The sequence below is a fragment of the Hyperoodon ampullatus genome (assembly GCF_949752795.1).
Source record: "Hyperoodon ampullatus genome assembly, chromosome: 19".
Taxonomy (NCBI): Eukaryota; Metazoa; Chordata; class Mammalia; order Artiodactyla; family Ziphiidae; genus Hyperoodon; species Hyperoodon ampullatus.
This window is the reverse complement of record NC_136932.1, coordinates 16597715-16612840: the sequence shown is the minus strand read 5'-3', so window position 1 is coordinate 16612840 and position 15126 is coordinate 16597715. Positions and strand designations below refer to the sequence as shown.

Here is a 15126-nt window from a genome sequence, read left to right as displayed (position 1 = left end):
AAATTCTCAAAGCAACTAAGATTTCATGTAGTTAAAAGAAGAAAATAACCTGCAGACACCCCTTGTCACTTTGTGCTATAATCTCATTTCTACGTTCTCTTAAGTCTTAGGGAGGCACCAGCAAGCTTATGATGACACCCGGACACAACTGGGCCTCCAGCCTTCTGGAACTGCATTGGCACCATCCATTAAGCTTTTCCTTTACCCAAAAAGGAAAAACAGAAACTCTAGAATAGGTACACAGTGGACAAGAGAAGGGAAGAAATAGTTCACACGACAGTTTAAGGGCAATTTAAGGCTTTGGGGGACCTGCCAAGTTCTCCAGTTCAGCCTTTCCAACAATGTCAAAAGCCCTCACATTTAGAAGTCCCTGCGCTGAAGGCAAAAAGTATGGTTACGTACGTGCTTGCTAGGCAAAGAGGGCAGAAAACACACTTTCTTCTTAAATACACCACGTGTGTACAATTGCAGGCTGGCACTTGGCGATGCTACAACCACAAAACCACCTGGAAGACGACAGACTCACCTCTCTTCTGTGGACCCCAGGTTTTCAATTTCATTAGCTACTTCTGCTATCTCATCCTTCAGCCTCTGCAAAATACACAGCCCAGAATTACCAGGAGGAAGATACAGATCAAATTAAAATCTCTAAAATCTCACACAACTCCCTCCAACCAAAAACTAAAATAAAGCAAAATGAAATTAAATAAGATGACGCCCCCCAAAATCTAAAAATTTTTGGAAAATTCATCTATTCAACAAATATTTCTTGGGTTCCTACCAGATGGTAAACATTCTAGGGAATACAAAGGTGAAAAAGATACCTCCTGACCACAAGGAGTTTAGTCTAGGACAGAAATTTATAATCATACACACTATGTACAATATGTATTTTTCCACTGAAAACAGCGGCCTTAACACAGTCTGTTGGAGCACATCTGCAGCTCCCTGAACAGCGAGCGGGTGACAGAAGATTCCCAGGATAAACCACTCCCCCCAGCGCCCAGGCTGCCCGGCCAGCAGTGCTGGTGCTGGGCCAACAGTGCCGCCAAGTGGCTGGCAAAGGGAACGCTGATCCCAGCTCTGCCTTCCACCCCTCCCCCATCTAAGCAGGCCCTCAGAGTGGACGACTGTCACGCTGGAGGGGGCTTTGAGTGAAGAACTGCTAAGCTTTCCCAGCACTTACTAGTGAAGGAGGAATCAAAGAACTAGGGCCACAGCAAAGTATATTCACACCAACACTGGAGCACGCCCGGTCTTTCCGACGATACACTTTGCAGCTTGGGGTTACAGGGTGTGCCCCCTCCCGTCCCTGCCCCTGAGCTCTCAAATGTTTTACAGAGCAGAGAATTCTAAAAGAATTGGCTTCTCCAGGAGCTAAAATAATCCAACTAATGGCAACCTATCAACAGGTGTTTTCATTCCTATTTTACAGATAAAGACACTGAAGACCAAAGAGGCAAAATTCTCTATCTAGAATCGCCCTGCCAGAAAGTGGCCACCAGGACGTGGACGTGGGTCTACATAACCTGAAGCCTGGGTTCTAGTCGCAGTCAGGAGACCTGTCACTCTAGCCTGACAGCCGGCCAGCTGGGTGCAGCTTACAGAGCGCTCCTCCTCTCTGAGATCCCACTCTCACTTGTTAATAAGCAAAGCTGGTTATCAATACCTGCACTTTATCAGAACTGTGGTGAGACCAAGGCAGAAGGTGTCACGAGAAGACACCTGGTCGAGGTGGCTGCCCAGCTCCTACCTGGATGTCGGCCAGCAGCTCCTGCTTCCTCCGCCGAATGTTCTCCAGCTCCTGGCGCTCCTCTGCAGTCAGGTCACTGGGAACTACAAAGAAGGAGGGAAGGATTACTAAGAAAGCTTTTCCTCGCCAAAAATAAATACAATCCAGAGACGCAAAAGGACAAAGGTACCACGGAAGAGGTGAGAAGCCAGTGTCGGAAATGAACGACTGCTGGGGACGGATCTGGCTCCCATTCTCCGACACGATTACCAAGGTCAGAAAGGATAGTGGATCACAGAGAAGAGCTCTGATAAAGGAACAGTTGTCACAAAAAAACAAGAGAGAAAAGGCTGCCTGAGATGAGATGAGGTTGGCTACGAATGAAAGAGGAGGACTGTGGGCCAGGCCCTGGCCATTTCCATCCTGAGGGGTGCGGGGCTCAGGCCCCTGGTTAATCCATCTCTCTAGGCCTCAGCTCCCTCACTGGGTCCAGCCCTGACACAGGGCAATGTCCATGACCCTAGTGGGGAGGGGGAGGCAACAGAGAAGCAACGTGAACGACAGTTTTGTGCCATTCTGGAGGGGGAAGGCGAGAGACTAGTATGTACAGAGAAAAAAAATCTACAAGGACACACCCCCAAACTGAAACAATGTTTAACTCTGAGGATGGGGTTATGGGGACTTGTCTCTCTGCTTTATACCCTTTAACATTTTTTGAATCATATTTTTAAATGAGCTCTTATCATCAGAACAAAGTTACTTAATTCCCCATCACAGTTCTCACCACAAAACGCTTCCTCATTCCTCAAGACTCCATCTCCTCTAAAAGCAGGGGCTCAGGGTAGGAAGGCCCTACAACAGCCCTTCTGAGTGCGCGGGCAGCCAGTGGTCGATGGAAGAACAGGCATTGGCATCAGGCACGCCCGGATCCAATCCCAGATCCAACCCACCACACAGCACTCAGGCCACTTTGCACAGTTACTGACCCTATTCAGGCCGCGTTCACCACCAATAAAATGGGGACACCCTCGCCCATGCACTGGCTGCTGTGAGGGTGAAGTCCCATAGTCACTGAAGTGCACCCCATCCCACCTGGGGCTCAGGAGGGGCTCACAAGTGTTGGTCCCATTCCCGTGGGGGCCACAGCAAAGGGCCCCATGTTGCCAGATGGGAGGGGCAGTACCTGGATGCTTCCATCCTTCGCGCAGGCGCCTCAGTAAGTGAGAACTGCTCCGAATGATGTGGTGGCCACAAGCCGAGTGTGGGTAGTAAGCACTTGAAATGTGATTAGCCCAGTTTCAGATGGGCTGTGTGTGTAAAATACACACCAGTTTTGTACCAAAAAAGTAACATATCTCTTTAATACTTTTTTGTATTGATTACACATTGAAATGATAAGTTGGTAAATAAAATATATTATTTTAATTGTGCTCACAGGGGCTGCTGGAGAGTTACACTGCATTTGTGGCTCATATTATGTTTCTACTGGGCAGCACGGTGGAACAGTTCTGCTTGAAGGTGCAGTCAGGGTGCACGACTTGCCAACCATGGCACTGAAACTGAATCTACTGCGTTCAGAGCACAGTGACTCTCCGCAAATATTTCATAAAAATCATGTAAGACAATAGAAGAGGGTAGAAACAAGAGACCGCGATTAAGTCTCAGCCCAGGTTAGTTACATTAGGTTCTAAGCTGATTCTTCCTTTTTTATCCAGCTTTTCCCCACCCCTGTCTATCAAGTGTCTTTTTTAAAAAAATAAATTTATATATATATTTTTTTAACATCTTTATTAGAGTATAATTGCTTTACAATGGTGTGTTAGTTTCTGTTTTGTAACAAAGTGAATCAGTTATACGTATACCTATGTCCCCATATCTCTTCCCTCTTGCATCTCTCTCCCTTCCACCCTCCCTATCCCACTCCTCTAGGTGGTCACAAAGCACCAAGCTGATCTCCTGCTGCTATGTGGCTGCTTCCCACTAGCTATCTATTTTACGTTTCGTAGTGTATATATGTCCATGCCACTCTCTCACTTTGTCCAGGCTTACCCTTCCCCCTCCCCATATCCTCAAGTCCACTCTCTAGTGGGTCTGTGTCTTTATTCCCGTCTTGCCCCTAGGTTCTTCTGACCATTTTTTTCTTTTTTCTTTTTTTAGATTCCATATATATGTGTTAGCATACGGTATTTGTTTTTCTGTTTCTGACTTACTTCACTCTGTATGACAGTCTCTAGGTCCATCCACCTCACTACAAATAACTCAGTTTCGTTCCTTTTTATGGCTGAGTAATATTCCATTGTATATATGTGCCACATCTTCTTTATCCATTCATCTGTCGATGGACACTTAGGTTGCTTCCATGTCCTGGTTATTGTAAATAGAGCCGCAATGAACATTTTGGTACATGACTCTTTCTGAATTATGGTTTTCTCAGGGTATATGCCCAGGAGTGGGATTGCTGGGTCGTATGGTAGTTCTATTTTTAGTTTTTTAAGGACCCTCCATGCTGTTCTCCATAGTGGCTGTATCAATTTACATTCCCACCAACAGGCAAGAGGGTTCCCTTTTCTCCACACCCTCTCCAGCATTTCTTGTTTGTAGATTTTTTTGATGATGGCCATTCTGACCGGTGTGAGATGATATCTCATTGTAGTTTTGATTTGCATTTCTCTAATGATTAATGATGTTGAGCATTCTTTCATGTGTTTTTTGGCAATCTGTATATCTTCTTTGGAGAAATGTCTATTTAGGTCTTCTGCCCATTTTTGGATTGGGTTGTTTTTTTGATATTTAGCTGCATGAGTTGCTTGTATGTTTTGGAGATTAATCCTTTGTCAGTTGCTTCATTTGAAAATATTTTCTCCCATTCTGAGGATTGTCTTTTCATCTTGTTTATGGTTTCCTTTGCTGTGCAAAAGCTTTCAAGTTTCATTAGGTCCCATTTGTTTATTTTTGTGTTTATTTCCATTTCTCTAGGAGGTGGGTCAAAAAGGATCTTGCTGTGGTTTATGTCATAGAGTGTTCTGCCTATGTTTTCCTCTAAGAGTTTGATGGTGTCTGGCCTTACATTTAGGTCTTTAATCCATTTTGAGTTTATTTTTGTGTACGGTGTTAGGGAGTGTTCTAATTTCATTCTTTTACATGTAGCTGTCCAGTTTTCCCAGCACCACTTATTGAAGAGGCTGTCTTTTCTCCACTGTATATTTATTCTTGGCTACACTGGGTATTCATTGCCGCACGCAGGCTTTCTCTAGTTGTGGCGGGCGGGGGCTACTCTTGGTTGCGGTGTGTGGGCTTCTCATTGCGGTGGCTTCTCTCGTTGCGGAGCACGGGCTCTAGGTGCACGGGCTTCAGTAGTTGTGGCACGTAGGCTCAGTATTTGTGGCTCGTGGCTTAGTTGCTCCACGGCATGTGGGATCTTCCTGGACCAGGGCTCGAACCCGTGTCCCCTGCATTGGCAGGCGGATTCCCAACCACTGCACCACCAGGAAAGTCCCTAGGAAAGTGTCTTTTAAACTTCTCCAAGACCCACAATTAAGAAATGCATTCGATTTCACAACCCAATCTCCCCCATACACAACAGTATCAAAAATAATACCCTTGGGACTTCCCTGGTGGTCCAATGGTTAAGACTCCATGCTTCCACTGCAGGGGGCATGCGTTTGATCCCTGATTGGGAAACTAAGATCCCACATGCCGCACAGTGCAGCCAGAAAAAGAAAACAAAAACAAACCCCTCACCACGTGAAATCTATTGACATTTTCTACTGTTTTACTCTTAGTTTTCCTAACCGTGGCTGTGGCCCACGAAACTGATTTCATAGCCTAATGAATGCACTGAGTCCTGTAGTTTGAAATACACTCCTAATTCACTAGAGGCTGGAAGACAGAGCCATATAGAGATTCCAACAGACCACCTACACCCAAGCCCAGGCCTTCCAAGTGCGGCCTCAACTGTGTCTCTGTGAACTCAGGGGTGAGCATTCCAACAGCGACTTCAGGAGAAAGCTAACTAACAACGGATCAGTTCTAGTTAGAGCAAAAACCACTCTAAGGAACAACACAAACTCTACTGATTCATACCCCATTCTAGAGAAAAGCACACCTAAAGGAGTTCATTCTGCTTCTTCTGGACTTCACAAACCAGAAAAATTTCTAGTCCATGAAGATGAGAAGTACCCTTTAAGAAACTAATTTCCTGAGCTTCTAACATAACATGGTTTTGCAAATTTGAGGCAATAGTTCAATTTTTTAGTAGCTATTCCATGGGGGAATGAATAACCAGGCTTTGACTCTGAACCACAGAGAAGGCTTGATCAGATCACTGAGGAGTCTCGCCCCAATCAGAGGCAAGACTACGGTCCTCATAACAAGGCTGATGAAAAACAGAACCATGATGTGAAAAATTTGTATCTCAAGACTGCTGGATACCCTGAGAAGCCAATTTCTATTGTTCCAAACTGGAAACTCTCAGTGGTGGCTTCCTTTTCAGAATCTAAGCACCCAGCCATTCTGGGTTAGCCTTCGCACAAGACAGTTTTTCTGGAAGGTCACAATCTAGTTTCTGCAGTAGAAGTTCAAAATGTGCCTGCGGTCTTCCACCTTCTGAGATGCTGCTTTAGAGAGAGTAAAGGAACAAAAAAAGGTACAATCCTGCAATACCACAGAGTATGGGGAGAGGGGCCATCGGCAAAAGAGGCTTCAACGAATTTCCGGGGCAAAGAAGGCAGAGTGCCAACACCTCCCTCTGAAAGCAGACTCCACCAGGGCAGGGACCTTGTATGACTGACACTGCCGTGTTCACAGCACCCAGCACAGTGCCTGACACCCGAAGGTTCTGAATATATATTTGTCCCCAGGCAAAAACAAAGCAGCTGGACCGACACGCAGAGAGCAAGCATGGGAGAGGGTGCCCAGGGCGGAGCCTCGATTCTTATATTTGGGAGGCGTGGTACTGCCCTGTGGAGAGCAGACTTATGCCCCAGGCCCGTCCCCACACTTGGAGCTCTCATTCAGCCCATCCACCGTATCATTCTTCCGCTCACAGAGATGGCTGAGCCTCTGGCCCAAATGGGAACCAGCAGGGCAGGGAGCAGATAATCTACCCTGGAGTAGAGATAATTAAGGGAACAGAAGAAAACTTTGAAAGAACAGGAAACTATGAAAAGGAGACAACTACAGAAAAATAATAAGCTCTTGGAAATTAAACATATTTTGCCCTTCTAGCCTCTCCCAAAATAAAAAAAGTCAATAAAAGGATAAAAGATGAAGTTGAGGCACTCCTACAGAACAAAGTGCAAAAGAAAAGACTCGAAAAAAGAAGCAAAACAAAATATAAGCAAGAAGTCAGTCCATTCAGTATAATAAAGTTTTTTTAATCTCAGAGAAGTCCTCAGAGTAAAGTTCAGAAGTTGAAGGATTAAAGACAATCCTAAAGCCTCGATGAGGAGTAAAGAGGGGAACCAGACCACCCACAAAACAAGAATCGGGCTGGAGCAACAGAGATCCCGGAAGACAGTGGAAGGGGCTTTCAAAGTTCTAAACAAAAACGATTCTGGCCCGACACGCACACACACTCACGGCGTGGAGAGGATCCAATCAGAACAAGAGGCCAATGGGCTGCAAGAAGACCGTCCTCAGGAAGAGTGGACGAGAGAATGAATGGGAAAGAGCTGGAGTGTTTACGATGGGAGAAGGCATCACTGGGTCTCCTCTCAACAGAAGAACAAGGTAGCTAGAAACAGGAAAAACAAAGGCTAGAGGGAATCAGGGTTCAAGCCACATGCCAGTGGGAGGCAAGAAAGGAGGCATCGACCTTGGTGCTAGGAAGAGCTCCCAGGAGGGCACACACTCCTGTCGCGGGGCGGGTGCCGGTGGGGAGCACGTGGCACAGAGGCCACTTCAGGTTCCAGGACAAAAGCTGTATGTAATCAGCTGCGAGCATGCTGGAATGGGGGAAGAGCTGACGGAGGTGTGAGGGCCCGAGAGGGGCAAGGAGCACACGAAGGGCAAGCGGGGTCCCCGCACCTCCTCTTACAAAGGAGCAGGAGGCACGCGTGAAAGATCACAGACAGAAATCAAGGTTGTGAATGTGTGTATGAAAGTCTCAAAGATGAAAATTAAGCGACCAGACATTTGTGAAAAACTCTCAAAAATGGACAGGGAGAGAGTGAAGGAAAGAATGCTGCAAGTGAAGGAACTCAGGAGATAATCTTTGACTGTGATAAAATAATCAGCAGGAAGAGAATATTAATACAAACCTGGCAGCATCTACCAGAAGATCAAAAACCAGAAAAAGTTCATTATGAATGGTTGCTTCTGGGTAGGAGGTCTGGGAATGGAGAGAGATGGGGCACAAGAGCTCCTGAATACTTGCTTTAAAAAAATACAGTTAAGTACTACTGCATTTTTTAAATGAAAAATAAAAATGTTAGTCTACGGTCACTAGAAAAAGACAGGCCTTCTATTGGGCTGGCCAAAAAGTTCGTTCGGTTTTTCCTGTAACATCAATATGTCCTGGTGGTCAGATGGAAGATACTTCTAGCCAATGTGCAGTTAGAACCAGCAAGACATTTATCCACATTTACTTTGAAGCTGTCTCCTGACATTAACCACGCAATTTCTAAATCGCTTCTCCATTCCACACTTAGTACCCTTAAATCACAGCACTGCTTCCCTTTTGGTTCAACAAATCACCTAAGAACTTACCACAAAAAAAAAAAGAAGCAGATTTAGATCTCATTTTCCTAGTGGAATTTTGCTCTGAGGTGAGAAAAAAAATCCAGCATTTTAACAAATGTATTTTCCTCTGCTTAAACTTATCAATGCAACACCAAATTTTCAACTCAAGCCCTCATTCTCATGTTGCCCATGAGGAAAAAAAAATTCCACAGACAAAATGCTTAATTTCATTTAACAGCATGAAGAATCAAAACCACAGCTGGAGAGCCAGAGGAGTAAGTGATCCCTAGGGGCCTAGCCGGCGTCTCAAGGACCCTGGAAAGCTGCCACCAGGACACGACAGGATCAGCTGGTACTCAGAAACCACCACATCCACTCGGCACCCCGAGTTTCTGAGAAAGCAGCGTGGGCCCTTGGGAAAGGCATCTATCTACCCACGCCCTGGCTCTCCTGTGTAGCTATTAGGGTTAAACTGTAAAAGATCTGATGGGCCAGATGGCAGAGCAACAAACAACTCCTCCCCCACCCCACCCCCCGACTGCCACGTGCTGCAGCCACGCTTCTGTGCCAGGAAGGCAGCTAAACCCTCTTCTCCTGAAAAGAATGGCAACTAGGGAGGCAGCGGCCTGCGCATAAAGGACACGGGGCAGAGGGCCTGGAGGCCTTGGGAATTCATGCCTGCAAAGGTTAATTTCAATACAAGGTGTCCTGCTTCCAGCACGGGGACCAGTCCAGTAGCAGCCCCTCACCATTCCCTTGCAGGGCTCCAATTTAATGAAGGGGATTAAAGAGCCTACAACAACAAGGGACCATTGTGCTCGGCTGTGAATAGAAAAGCCACACAAGGGGACCTTCTATTTATTTCTTTATTTAAATGTTGCTCTGCGGATTTAACCGGCAGAAACCCAGAGCAGCAATGTGCTCCATCCAGCGCATACAAAGGAGGCTCTCTTAAAGGGACAGCGCCCTCCTTCCGGGCTGGGGGCGGGTACATATGCATATGCGGCATCACTAGGTCCAGCTTCTCCCTCTCCAGTGGTCACAGTCACGGGCAGGTGCCCAGAGACCTGCCATGAAGTCCAACTGAAAAGGCAGATCTTCTGACAGCAGTTTCTGCTCAATAGGAATACAGGCGGCTGCCAGCCAAAAGCGACCGCGTTGTCTGTCCTTCGTCCCCAGGGGTGACATATATCAAAGTGTTGGAGGTGCACTTTAGGGCCCAGACACAGCTCCCTGAGGTCCTCCAGCTATACCAGGTCCCTCTGCCTAGCTTTAAAATACACCATTTGCCTTATTTTTTCCACCATAATCATCAACCATCATCCTTCTTATATATAGCCCTTGCCTTTCCGTGGATAAGAAGGGTCTAAATTTAAACCAGCACAGCAGGGAAACATTTAAAAAGGTGAGGCCAAGAGTCCATAAGGCCCTCCCTTTTCCCCACGTGTGGAGAAAGTAGACAGACAGGTCTGGTCTCCACGCAGCCCAGGAGGGCGTCGGTGTGCACAAGAAGCGCTTCCAGGCCTCCGGAGCCTGCGCTGGCCAGGGTGCCCTGCTAAGCAGGGCCAGACCCCTTCCAGGCTGGAGTTTCATGAAACTGAAAACACACACAGCCTCAGAAACCACCTGCCCACCTGGAGCCACAGCAGCCTGGTAAAGTAAAGCATGAGGATTAGCAGATGCAAACTATTATACACAGAATGGAGAAACAACAAGGTCCTACTGTATAGCACAGGGAACTATATTCAATATCCTGTGATAAACCATAATGGAAAAGAATATGAAAAAGAATACACACACACGTATATGTATAACTGAATCACTTTACTGTACGGCAGAAATTAACACAACATTGTAAATCAACTATATTTCAATAAAATAAATGTTCTTAAAAAAGAAAGAAAGGTAAAGTAAAGCACTGGGCCTTCCTGTGTAAAGCACTGGGCCTTCTCCAGAAACTGTTACCAGCTCCAGAGGGAACATGAGCTATTTACAAACAGCTTTTGGGTTCAAGAGTGCAAATGTGGGAAGCTGCCCATGGAGTGAAGGCAGTGTGCCTCCAAAGACAAAGATCAAAGGGCCTGCGTACAGAACTCACGGTGTGGTGAGTGCTGGTCATACCACCAGGCACCTTCTGAATCAGCCTGTGCAGATCCTCCGGTCAGATCACTCACTCTGCCCCACCCTGGGGTAAGTCACCTTGGTCTCCCAAGAGATCCCACTGCCTTCCAATGTGAAAAAACCCAAAAGACTAGAAAGAACTCAGGCTTTGGTAACATACAAACAGTCAGCAGACTTTCACAAAACTCTCAATTCTACGCTGACGTTAGAAATACATGAGGTCAGATCTTCATGATGGGGATAAGAAAACAACCAAAATTCACAGGGTCCTTAAGTAAAGGCAACATAGAGATGAGTGAAACAGAAAGCTACAATGACTACGGGGCTTCGCTGACAGCCTCACATTTAGAGACAGACCTCAGGGTAGTTGTCAAGACCAGAGGGCACAGGAGGATGTAGCAAAGGGATGTGACCGAAATCTGAAACTTGTAGACACATATATGGCCAACAGTCTGCTGACCTGACCACCTCACACCTTTACAGAAAGTCCCCCGACTTTGGGAAACAATTCCTTTTCCCTCCAACTAAGTCAAAACTACAGCAACCCTCTGTATAATTTAATACCATATTATTCTGCCTCGAAAAGGAAGGAAATTCTGACACGTGCTAGAGCATGAAGGAACCCGGAAGACATTATGCTAAGTGAAATAAGCCAGCCACAAAAGGACCAATACTGTACGATTCCACTTACATGAGGTCCCTAGAGAAGCCAAATTTACAGGGACAGAAAGTGGAATGGTGGGTGTCTGGGGCTGGGGGAGGGGAGAATGGGGAGCCAGTGTTTAACGGGGACATAGTTTCAGTTTTGCAAAAATTCTGGAGAGGGATAGCGGTGATGGTTGCCAACAAGGTAAATGAACTTAATGCTACTGAACCGTTCACTTAAAATGGTAAATTTTATGTTACATATATTTTACCGTAATTAAAAACAAATGAAACAAAATTTTAATAGCAATATCCTGACTTCCCGATTTCTGCTTACCTTAGTCCCTTTCCCAAGAAGCTATGATTTGACTTTTGTGTAAAGCACTGGAAGAGAAGTGTCTCACCACCAATTTACAGCCTAAGTGATTCTAAAAGAAAGCATTAAATTGGCACGTGGATAGCATAACTGACATTCAACACAGGAGGTGAGAGGTGCCTTCTAGCAAATTGCCAGGTGAATATTTACTCTTCTAGTTTAAATTCTTTCCACACAAAGACCACCCAGTCTCCCACCTAGAAGTAAGTATATTAAAGATTTTATTACCATAGTCTGCATCTTTAAGGAAAACTTTGCGCCTATCTCAGCTTTTGAGACGTCTCATCTAACCGCTAACCTAACAACTCAGGCCCCCTTAACTGAGATGAGACACTGCCCAGGGATTGGGGGGTGGGGGGAGGGACACCTGTGTGGGGCTTCACTGCCTAGTTGCTCTGTGACCGGGAGAAAACCACCACCTCTCCCTGCCCTGGTTTCCTTAAGCAGGAATGGGCATGTCAGCATCCTGTCCTTCCCAACGAGAGGGTGTATAATAAACAGCTCCATAAACTGTCTCATGAAAGCAGGGTATTTTATCATCTTACCTTACATAGAGAAGGGAATCAACACATTTTATCTAATAAATCCTAGAACTCAAAGACCCGTTTGCATAACCTTATGATTCACCCAGCTAACCAAAGGGAAAATGAAGTCAAATTTCAAGGTAGGAAAAGAAACAAAGTCATAAATTTTTATCCTAAAAGTTTGGTTTAGAAAAATAAAGTTAACATCTGCTTTCAAGAAAAGCTGAAGAAAAAAAAAAAAGAAAAGCTGAACACTAGAAAATAATCATTTTAAGAACCTCAAGCTTTTCTAAAACCTAGCAGTGGTACTATGTGATCCAGCTGGACTTCTGCAGCAGTTTCTCTCCAGCACTCATACTTGCAATCTCTGTCTCCAAGGCTGTTTTTGAAAGGGTCACAGAGACTGCAAGCAGAGCTGGAGCCAGCTCGGCAAGGAGAGCCATGTTCTACCTCTGGCTCCTTGAGACATCGCAGAGCCCTCGTGCTCTCAGGGAGAGCCTGGGAGCTCCCATCCTAGCAGCCGAACCGAGCATCGGCGCCCCTCTCCTCCCTCCCCACACCAGCTGCCATCTCTGGCACTGCACAGCTGTGCCACCACATCCCTTCCCTCCAAAAGAGAGGCTCGCTGAGGGCGTGAAGAACTGAAGAAGTCAGTTCGCTCTCACTTTGCCCGCCTTCCTAAAACCTATGTATACGCTGGCCCTTTGTAAAACCCTGAATACTTCTGCAGACTGAAACATTGCCCGCCCCCAGCACCTTGGCTGACAGCTGGAACAGACCCCTGGCACCAAAATAAACGTGGGACTCCAGCTCCTCTTCTATGTGCATTTTTGGAAAGAGGGCTACCATACCCTGGGAAGGTTCCAAAGTTCTTAATGAGTAAAACAAAAACTCCTAGGGTGGGTTGAGAGGGAGATCTCGCAGGATTTGCCCCTCTGCTTTCTGCCGGCCTATTTCTAACCTCGCCAGAGCAGGACCACAGAAATCGGTTATTAGCTTGTTCCTCAACCTCAGGCCTAGAAGAAATCACACTGAAGGCTTAAACCTCTATTTGAAGAAGCTACTGGAAAAACCCTAGGAGGAGAGAGCAGAATGCGAAACCACAAGACAGACATGCAGAGAAGCAGCCGCTGCACACATCACGCTGCTGCCTGCTCCTGGCTGGGAGAGGCCGGCAGCGGCGGCGGCGCATAATAATAACAGAGGGATCCACGCTCTACAGGAAGCTGCACACGATGGGCTCACACGCGCCACCCACCCGGCCTCTTACCCAGGGCGAGTCCCCTCTCCGGCAGCCCCAGGATCCCGGCAGCCCCAGGGCGGCGACGTCAAAGCCCGGGCAGCTGGCAGCTCTCAGCTTCAGAGGCCATGGTGGCTCGGCACCGCGACCCCCCAGTCCCAGGCCCCCCGGCTGCCCCCACAGCGCCGGGCGGAGGCAGCGATGGAGCCCGCACAGAACGTGCGTCCGCACAGCCAGGGCAGAGGCGGCGGCCGCAGACACAAAAGCTGAGCGGAAACCCGGGTGGAGAGGGAACTGATGCTGGTGGGGAAGGCAGGCGTGGACGGAGACGTCGCCGGGCTGACACTTGGAGTGTGTGCTCCGTCCTCCAGGCTTATTTCCATGAATGCGATGACAGTGCCCCGCCCACCACGCCCCCACTCGCGGCCTCGGAGGGGGGACGCGCCAAGAGCCTTTGCTCACAGGCTGCAGCGGCTTTTTTCTCCCCCTTGGAAGCAAAAAGCTGATGGTGGCTTCCCAGGGAGGATGTTAACCCTTACTTAAGGTACCCTCTCCCTTCCTGAGTGGATAAACAAGAGGGCAGGATCCAGAGGGCAGGCTGTTCTGTCACCCTCAGCGCAAGGCAACCTCCTTCTGCCCAGCACTGTGTCAGCAGGCAGGGATGCTGACCACGCTGCCCCAACACAATCCCCCCCTTCCTGTCCTCTGAGGCCCTAGGCCCCCTGTCTCCACGTGGCACGCTCCAGTCTTTTTACTAAAAAGGACCTGCCTCCCACTCAGGCCGTGCGCTAGCCGCTCTCTCCACACACGGGCCATACGTGTTTCAGCACCAGAGGCTGCAACATAGCGTTCCAGTATATTCTGGTTAGGGTGAGTGAGGCAGGTGGGTCCAGGGACGATACTGTAAGATGGCTGGTGACAAGAAACGTCGCTACAGCCTGAGAGGAGTGGCTGTCAAACTCCAGAGGCGCCAGGATCACCAAGGGCACCATCAGACACACAGACCTGGGACCCCAGGCTGAGACTCGGGTTCTAGAGGCTCAGGCCCTCGTGTTAAGCCAGAACACAGGGTGACTGGAAGCCTTGTCTGCAGACCCCTCTGGGAAGCACTGCCTTTGACTAATAAGGGAAGAGACATAAGGATTTTAAAACAAGTGCCAAATAAACAAGGAGAAAAAAGAGAAAATAAACCACTACACTAGATGAGGTTCTCTGATCTCGGCACTATTGACATTTCGGGGATCATTCTGTGTCGAGGGCATCCTGGTGCCTTAGAACACATTTAACTGCACCCTGGCCTCCACCCACTGGATGCCAGTAACACCCCACCCTATCCCCCAGATAGGACAACCCCAAACGTCTCCAGACATTGCCAAATCCCCTGCAGGGCAAAAGTGTTCTGCTTAAGAACCACTGGTCCAGGCACACAACAACAGGAGGAAAAAAACTTAAAAATCCCACACCCTCCCCTGCCTTCCAGTCCTCTGCAGGAAACTGCTGACAGGAGGCATCCTCCCCCACTACACTAACGTGGGATCCATACTCTGAGGTTTCCTCATCACCAAGAGGGTCACCAGACTTAACCAAACACTTGGGCTTTGCAGCCTAGCCTGTCTTTAAAGAAACAGCCACAATATGAACAATTTTATTTTTGTGTCAAAATGGCAGTTCTCATCTAAAAGAATCATACCAAATCTACGAGAAATAAACCCTAAAATTATTTATGAAATCTTTGCTTTAAGCTGCAAAAGGAGGCAAGTTTTCAACAAACACGCGGACTGAGAGTCCCTATCTGACACTCAGTCTG

General features: G+C 47.4%; 1 protein-coding gene across 2 annotated transcripts in view; it reads right to left on the bottom strand.

Annotated features, from left to right (window-relative positions):
* The window catches only part of CYTH1 (cytohesin 1), a gene marked incomplete at its 3' end in the record, with an annotated part of 375946 nt that overhangs the window by 18654 nt on the left and 342166 nt on the right, over positions 1 to 15126 (bottom strand). For both annotated transcript variants that reach the window (XM_079724490.1, XM_079724491.1), the window contains 2 exons: positions 1754 to 1836; positions 527 to 591 (listed from right to left, as the gene is read on the bottom strand). The remainder of the gene's footprint in view (positions 1 to 526; positions 592 to 1753; positions 1837 to 15126) is intronic.